Source organism: Polyergus mexicanus, unplaced genomic scaffold (assembly GCF_030449975.1).
Source record: "Polyergus mexicanus isolate NDT 795.1 unplaced genomic scaffold, iyPolMexi1.0 SCAF_52, whole genome shotgun sequence".
Lineage (NCBI taxonomy): Eukaryota > Metazoa > Arthropoda > Insecta > Hymenoptera > Formicidae > Polyergus > Polyergus mexicanus.
Genome location: NW_027223372.1, coordinates 12,501 through 20,000, shown reverse-complemented (window position 1 = coordinate 20,000; position 7,500 = coordinate 12,501). Strand labels below are relative to the sequence as shown.

General features: G+C 58.8%; 1 non-coding gene and 1 pseudogene across 1 annotated transcript; both read left to right on the top strand.

Moving 5' to 3' along the window:
- Positions 1 to 844: 844 nt before the first annotated feature.
- Positions 845 to 999, top strand: LOC138943888 (5.8S ribosomal RNA). The gene has a single exon (XR_011448574.1). It is a non-coding gene; the product is annotated as a 5.8S ribosomal RNA (ribosomal RNA).
- A 932-nt stretch (positions 1,000 to 1,931) lies between these two features.
- Positions 1,932 to 7,500, top strand: part of LOC138943891 (large subunit ribosomal RNA) — a 7,801-nt pseudogene continuing 2,232 nt past the window's right edge.

Below are 7,500 nucleotides of genomic sequence, written 5' to 3'. Positions count from 1 at the left end.
GTTCCGGAGGTCCTGCTCTGCGTCTCGAGTCTTTTGGACGCGCGCTCGCAGCAGTCGGCGACTGAATGGACAAAGAAAACAGATACGAAAGTAAAATGGAATTGACGGATTATATCCCGCATGTACTAATACGACGACGCGCGTCGAACGCCGCGCGCCTCTGCGACGACCCGAGAGAGAAAGGGAAGCCAGCAGCAGAGCGCCGTCGGCCTTTTTCGGTGCGGTCGGCGTCGTGCGAGCGGGATGGAGGAGGAGAGGATTATCCGAGACTCTCTCCTTAAGCTTCGTAGCCGCAACCGGCGTCGCGTCGCGTCGCGCGCGACCCGTTGAGGCTCGTTGCGCAAATTGCGAAATTACATGAATGCGATTCGGAGCAGAAGACGCTTTCCCGATCGCGCTCTTGCCAAGCGCAGAGTTACGATCCGGCGTTAGCGCGTACCGGTGGTAACCTACGCCCGTCCGTGCGTCCGCAACGCTCGTGAACGCGCCCCTCCCCGCACCGGGGCAGCGGTCAGCGTGTTTGTACGCGAGCGCGCGGCTATCGGACGAACGGGCGAGAGGACGGATCACACCCGATCAAGTCCGACGGTTTCTTCAAAGAACATTCCGCCCCGGCTCTTCCAAATATATATATTATTATATTATATGTACGGGGAAGAGACGCTCCGATCGCGAAACAACTTTTGTGCCGTAGCCTCCCCAGCGGTGGCGGCGGTCCGCGCGCGTGCTCGGACGCGCGCGGCCAGGCTGATCGAAGGGCCAACGATTTTATCTCTCTCTCTTCGGAGAGGAGACTAAGATGGATGAACGAAGCGTTCGTTGAACGCAAGAATTGCAAAACGATTACCCTGAACGGTGGATCACTTGGCTCGTGGGTCGATGAAGAACGCAGCTAATTGCGCGTCAACTTGTGAACTGCAGGACACATGAACATCGACATTTCGAACGCACATTGCGGTCCACGGATACAATTCCCGGACCACGCCTGGCTGAGGGTCGTTTTAGTACCTCGAAACTGCTTGCGCCTTTGCGCGCCGGGCCACCGTGCCCGTTCGCGCAAACGGTGTACGAGCGATAGTTGGACGTTCGCCCGAGACGAGCCGTCCCGAGAGGCGGCCCCTTGGCGTCGTCTGAAATAACACCGAGGAAAAGGAAGAGTGAGAGCAGCGTACGCACACACGCAGTAAGTAAAGATAGGGAGCCTGCGCGCGCGCGCCCGGAAACTGTCGAAGGAGAGAGGGAGTAGAAGACACGCGCACACACGTTGCGTTATCCCTCTCGCGGTCTCCCGGTGCGCCAGCGCGCGCTCGCGCCTCTTACGCGCGAGTCTTGGTGCGCGCCACCTTCCGCGCAAACGGTAGGAGAGAACCGCGGCGCGTCGTCGCCCGGCGGTACGCGGAGAGAAAAGAGCGAGAGAGCCCTCCTTAACGCGGGTGAATCGCGAGCCGACCGCTTGTCCGAGTCCACGAAATTCTCGAAAACGAATATAGGGGACCGGCACGCGTCGTCGTGTACTCGTCGAATCCGATTCGCCCCGTCGTATCCCATATCCGTGCATAACACACGATATGCGGAGAGAAAATTTGAAGGATGTGGGTGATAGAGATGTACGTGTACGCGCACACTCGCTCGCAATGTATCTCGCGTCCCCGGCGATCGAAGATGACGCGATCCGCGCCGATCTTATTCGTTGTTTGCAAGCAGACAACTCGAACGAGATTCGATCGGCTTACATTTCCTCCTATTAGCGGCTGCGAGCCGCGCGTGGAAGAATCGTTGTCACAAACAACACGTCTCCTCGCCACTCCTCCGAGTACAATGCGAAGCCGCTGTGCCGGCGCTGCCGCTCTCCCGACGCTCGCTCTCTAAGTGAGAAAAGAGCCGGCGGAGGAGGCGGCGCGGCCACGGTTATCGAAAACTAAACTCTTTGACGACCTCAGAGCAGGCGAGATTACCCGCTGAATTTAAGCATATTATTAAGCGGAGGAAAAGAAACTAACTAGGATTTCCTTAGTAGCGGCGAGCGAACAGGAAAGAGCCCAGCACCGAATCCCGCGGTTCCGCCGCAGGGAAATGTGGTGTTTGGGAGGATCCGCTTATCCCGAGGTGTCGCGTCGCGTCCAAGTCCATCTTGAATGGGGCCACTTACCCGTAGAGGGTGCCAGGCCCGTAGCGACCGGTGCGCGTCTCGGGAGGATCTCTCCTTAGAGTCGGGTTGCTTGAGAGTGCAGCTCTAAGTGGGTGGTAAACTCCATCTAAGGCTAAATACGACCACGAGACCGATAGCGAACAAGTACCGTGAGGGAAAGTTGAAAAGAACTTTGAAGAGAGAGTTCAAGAGTACGTGAAACCGTTCAGGGGTAAACCTAAGAAACCAGTACTCTGCGTTGATACCACTGCTTGTCAGCGGCGCTGGCTTCGCGTCGGTGGGCGATGTCCCGCGGAGTCCTCGCGGCTCTCGCGCGGGCACGCTACCGTGCGTCGATGTCCGGCGCTCGTCGTCGTGCACTTCTCCCCAAGTAGAACGTCGCGACCCGCTGGGTGTCGGTCTACGGTCCGGGTGCGGTGACTGTCGCGTCGCCGGTAAAACGGCACGCGACAAACCCCCGGTCGCCCGGCCGGCTGCTCGGCGGTACGCGCAAGGTATCAGGCCGCACTATTTACGGTGCGTCGAGGCCGTCGCAAGCGCGCGCCACGGTACTCGGAGGTTACGGACTTTGCGCCGTCCCCGGTCCTGGCCCGCTGTTGGTTGAAGTACGGTTCACCTTCGACAGGCCTGTCGAACGTCCCTCTTATTCCCTTGTGGGAATCGAGGGGGATCTATACCGGTCGGCGACGCTACTGCTTTGGGTACTCTTAGGACCCGTCTTGAAACACGGACCAAGGAGTCTAACATGTACGCGAGTCATTGGGACTTGTCGCGAGACCTAAAGGCGTAATGAAAGTGAAGATCGACCCTGGCCGTCGATCGAGGGAGGATGGGCCGCGTCGCGATGCGGCCTCGCACTCCCTGGGCGTCTCGTTCTCATCGCGAGAAGAGGCGCACCCAGAGCGTACACGTTGGGACCCGAAAGATGGTGAACTATGCCTGGTCAGGACGAAGTCAGGGGAAACCCTGATGGAGGTCCGTAGCGATTCTGACGTGCAAATCGATCGTCGGAACTGGGTATAGGGGCGAAAGACTAATCGAACCATCTAGTAGCTGGTTCCCTCCGAAGTTTCCCTCAGGATAGCTGGCACTCGACCGTTCCCCACGGAACGCGAACGAGTCTCATCTGGTAAAGCGAATGATTAGAGGCCTTGGGGCCGAAACGACCTCAACCTATTCTCAAACTTTAAATGGGTGAGATCTCTGGCTTTCTTGAATTATGAAGCCACGAGCATCTCGGATCAGAGTGCCAAGTGGGCCATTTTTGGTAAGCAGAACTGGCGCTGTGGGATGAACCAAACGCAGAGTTAAGGCGCCCAACTCGACGCTCATGGGACACCATGAAAGGCGTTGGTTGCTTAAGACAGCAGGACGGTGGCCATGGAAGTCGGAATCCGCTAAGGAGTGTGTAACAACTCACCTGCCGAAGCAACTAGCCCTGAAAATGGATGGCGCTGAAGCGTCGAGCCTATACTCTGCCGTCAGCGGCAAGTGGGGCGGCAACGGGAGCGCCGGGCGCGTCGTGTCTTGTTGGTACGGTGTCGCAAGGTCTCTCGCGTCGTCACGAAGCCCTGACGAGTAGGAGGGTCGCGACGGTGAGCGCAGAAGGGTCTGGGCGCGAGCCTGCCTGGAGCCGCCGTCGGTGCAGATCTTGGTGGTAGTAGCAAATACTCCAGCGAGGCCCTGGAGGACTGACGTGGAGAAGGGTTTCGTGTGAACAGCCGTTGCACACGAGTCAGTCGATCCTAAGCCCTAGGAGAAATCCTATGTCAATGACGGCGTACAATATACTCGAGTGTCGAAGAAACACAGCAACAAAACAGCAGAACCGAGCGAGTCGCGCACGAACGTCGCTTTACGCGCGCGTTCCGTTGCCGCTGGCGAGCGACGTTTTGATGATGATGATGATGTATATAAAGACACACGCCCGTCGGGCGAAAGGGAATCCGGTTCCTATTCCGGAACCCGGCAGCGGAACCGCATACAATTCGGGCCCTCGTAAGAGTGTTCGTCGGGGTAACCCAAAATGACCTGGAGACGCCGTCGGGAGATCCGGGAAGAGTTTTCTTTTCTGTATAAGCGTTCGAGTTCCCTGGAAACCTCTAGCAGGGAGATAGGGTTTGGAACGCGAAGAGCACCGCAGTTGCGGCGGTGTCCGGATCTTCCCCTCGGACCTTGAAAATCCAGGAGAGGGCCACGTGGAGGTGTCGCGCCGGTTCGTACCCATATCCGCAGCAGGTCTCCAAGGTAAAGAGCCTCTAGTCGATAGAATAATGTAGGTAAGGGAAGTCGGCAAATTGGATCCGTAACTTCGGAATAAGGATTGGCTCTGAGGAGCGGGGCGTGTCGGGCTTGGTCGGGAAGCGGGTCTGGCTGACGTGCCGGGCCTGGGCGAGGTGAACGGTCGGCGTTCTCGCGCCGGTCCCGGGATCCGAGCTCGGTCCCGTGCCTTGGCCTCCCGCGGATCTTCCTTGCTGCGAGGCTTCCGTGGCGGCGCGAGCCGTCGTGGTCGTCCTCTTCGGCCGCCATTCAACGCTCAGCTCAGAACTGGCACGGACTAGGGGAATCCGACTGTCTAATTAAAACAAAGCATTGCGATGGCCCTCGCGGGTGTTGACGCAATGTGATTTCTGCCCAGTGCTCTGAATGTCAACGTGAAGAAATTCAAGCAAGCGCGGGTAAACGGCGGGAGTAACTATGACTCTCTTATGGGCTCCGCCCGGGCGACCGGCGGAGACCATGTGCCAACCCCACCTCCTCGCGGTGAGAGTCGGGCAACGTCGGCGGAAAGCTTTCCGCCGGCGGCCAACGGGGCTCTGGCTTGGTGGTGCGCTTGCGCACCACCCGGGTCCGTGGGGTTGCCAGCCCCTCGGGCCTGAAAACGGTAGGCTCGTCAAAGGAAAAGAGATATGATTTCCGGCGGCAGCCTCGGGCCGTCGGTCCTACCGTCACATCCTCTCCTCCCTCCGAGCCCTCTCCTGGCCGTTCCCGCCGGCTTCCCGCCGCGGCTCTCGTCCATCCGCCTCCCGCTGCCTGTGCCCCTGTGTCCCCGTCTGGTTCCGGTCAGTTTCCGTGCCTTATTTGTGGCCGTGCGTTCAGCACTTCGAACGGTCTCGGCCTCCATCGCCGGAGGGCGCACGAGGCCATCGTCAATGAGGAGATTAATGTCGAGAGGGTCAAGCGACAGTGGAGCGCCGAAGAAAAGCGCATGATGGCGAGAGAGGAAGCCCATGCCGTGCACCGGGGTGTCCGATTTATTAACCAGCATTTACTCGCCGTTATACCAGACCGCACCCTTGATGCCATCAAGGGAATGCGGAAGAACGGCGAGTATCGGCGCCTCGTTGCTGCGGCTCTAGAGGATCTGTCCGCCACGTCTGATGAGAGCTTCCTCTCTGGTGGTGGCTCCAGTTCCTCGGCCTCCCCTCAAGGTTCTGCCATCTCCACTCACGGGTCATCGGGCTCCCCTCCGCAACCCCCGCCTTCTCCCGGCTGGGGTGGGATGTATGGCAGTTTTGCCGGCGCTATCCGAGTACTCTGCGTTGATACCACTGCTTTCCAGGGGTGGAATTCCCGCCTTCTGGTCCAAATTGGATCAGAGGTTCTGGATGGTCAGCGGAGTGCCGCGTCCGTTGGCCCGTGGCTCTCAAGTGTGTTCCCTCCGACTGCTCCTCATTTGCGACCGCCCAGACGCATGGTCGCCAATCCGGGAAGAAAGGCGCGTCGGCGAGCGGAGTACGCGCGTATACAACGCCTTTTCCGCTCGCATATGTCGCGCGCAGCCAAGGAGATCTTGGACGGTGCCCAGGAGACGGACGTTGTGCCCGATGTGCGGCAGATGGCCGATCACTGGGGTCCGTTCGTCGCACAGGCCTCGTTGCCTGTGGAGATAGCTCCGCGTCTTCCTCCCAAGCGCGAGCTGCTGGGCACATGGTCCCCGATCTCCTGCGAGGAGGTGGCAGCCATCAACCTGCCCCTCAACTCGGCTCCCGGATTGGATGGTGTTGGCGTGCGTCTGTGGAGAGCCATTCCAGCGTCCATCATAGCTCTCCTCTTCAACATCGTGCTGCACTGCGGAGGTTTTCCAGCAGACATGCTGGTGAGTCGGACGGTTTTTATACCGAAGAAGGGCGAATGCTCCCGACCGGGTGATTTCCGTCCGATCTCGATCACCTCCGTGGCCGTGAGGCATTTACATAAAATCTTGGCCCAGAGGCTTCGCGAGTCCAGAATCGTCGACCTGAGGCAGCGTTGCTTCGACGACGGGTGCGGCGACAATGTCTCCGTCCTGGCGTCCTTGTTGATGGACGCCAGGTCCCGTCGTCGTGAGATGCACGTAGCCTCCCTGGACTTTGCGAAGGCCTTCGATAGTGTCAGCCACGGCGCTATCACCAATGCCTTGGCTGGCCAGGGCTTGCCTCACGGCCTTATTGAGTATATTGGGCAGATTTACGCTCATAGCAGCACGATGTTTGAAGTGCGCGGTGTCAGGTCCGAGCTCTCTCGTATCGGCAGAGGCGTCAGGCAGGGGGATCCACTATCACCAGTGCTCTTTTGCCTGGTGGTTGATGTGATCATGAGATCTATACCTGCCGACGTCGGATACCAGCTAGGTGAGCATCGAATAAACAGCATTGCTTATGCGGACGATGTTCTCCTGTTTGCTGCCACCAAGTGGGGCCTCCAGACCTGTTTGCGGGTGGTGGAGGACAAGGCTAGGGAGATGGGGCTTTTGTTTCAAGGTAAAAAGTGCTCTGTTCTTTCTCTCGTTCCTTCCGGTCGGGAAAAGAAGATCAAGATTTTGACGACCCCCCAATTCCAGTTGCGTGATGGCTTGTGGCTAACACAGCTGGACATTTCCGCCGAATGGCGATATCTGGGGGTCAATTTCCGACCGGCCGGACCGAGAAAAGTCGGTTCGGACATTACTTTTTATCTGGACCGGCTGAGCAGGGCACCTCTAAAGCCCCAGCAGCGGCTTAAAATCATCCGATGCTTTCTTCTCCCTCGCCTATACCACTCGCTGGTTTTGGGCAAGGCCACACTTGGTAAATTGAGAGCTCTGGACATTCAGACACGCGCGGCGGTTCGCAGGTGGCTCCGTCTGCCGAGGGACGTGCCGACGGCATTTTTCCACGCACCGGTTTTGAGTGGCGGGCTTGGCATTCCCGCATTGGCCACCACGGTTCCAGGCTTGATGTTTTTACGTCTACGCAGCCTGGAAACCTCTTCTGCCCCGCAGGTGCGGGCCATCGCTTATCACACCTGGGCGACCCGTCGCAGAGAGTGGGCGCGACACGCTCTCACACGTGACGGAGTGTGCTTGGCCTCAAGACATCTGCGGGACGGGT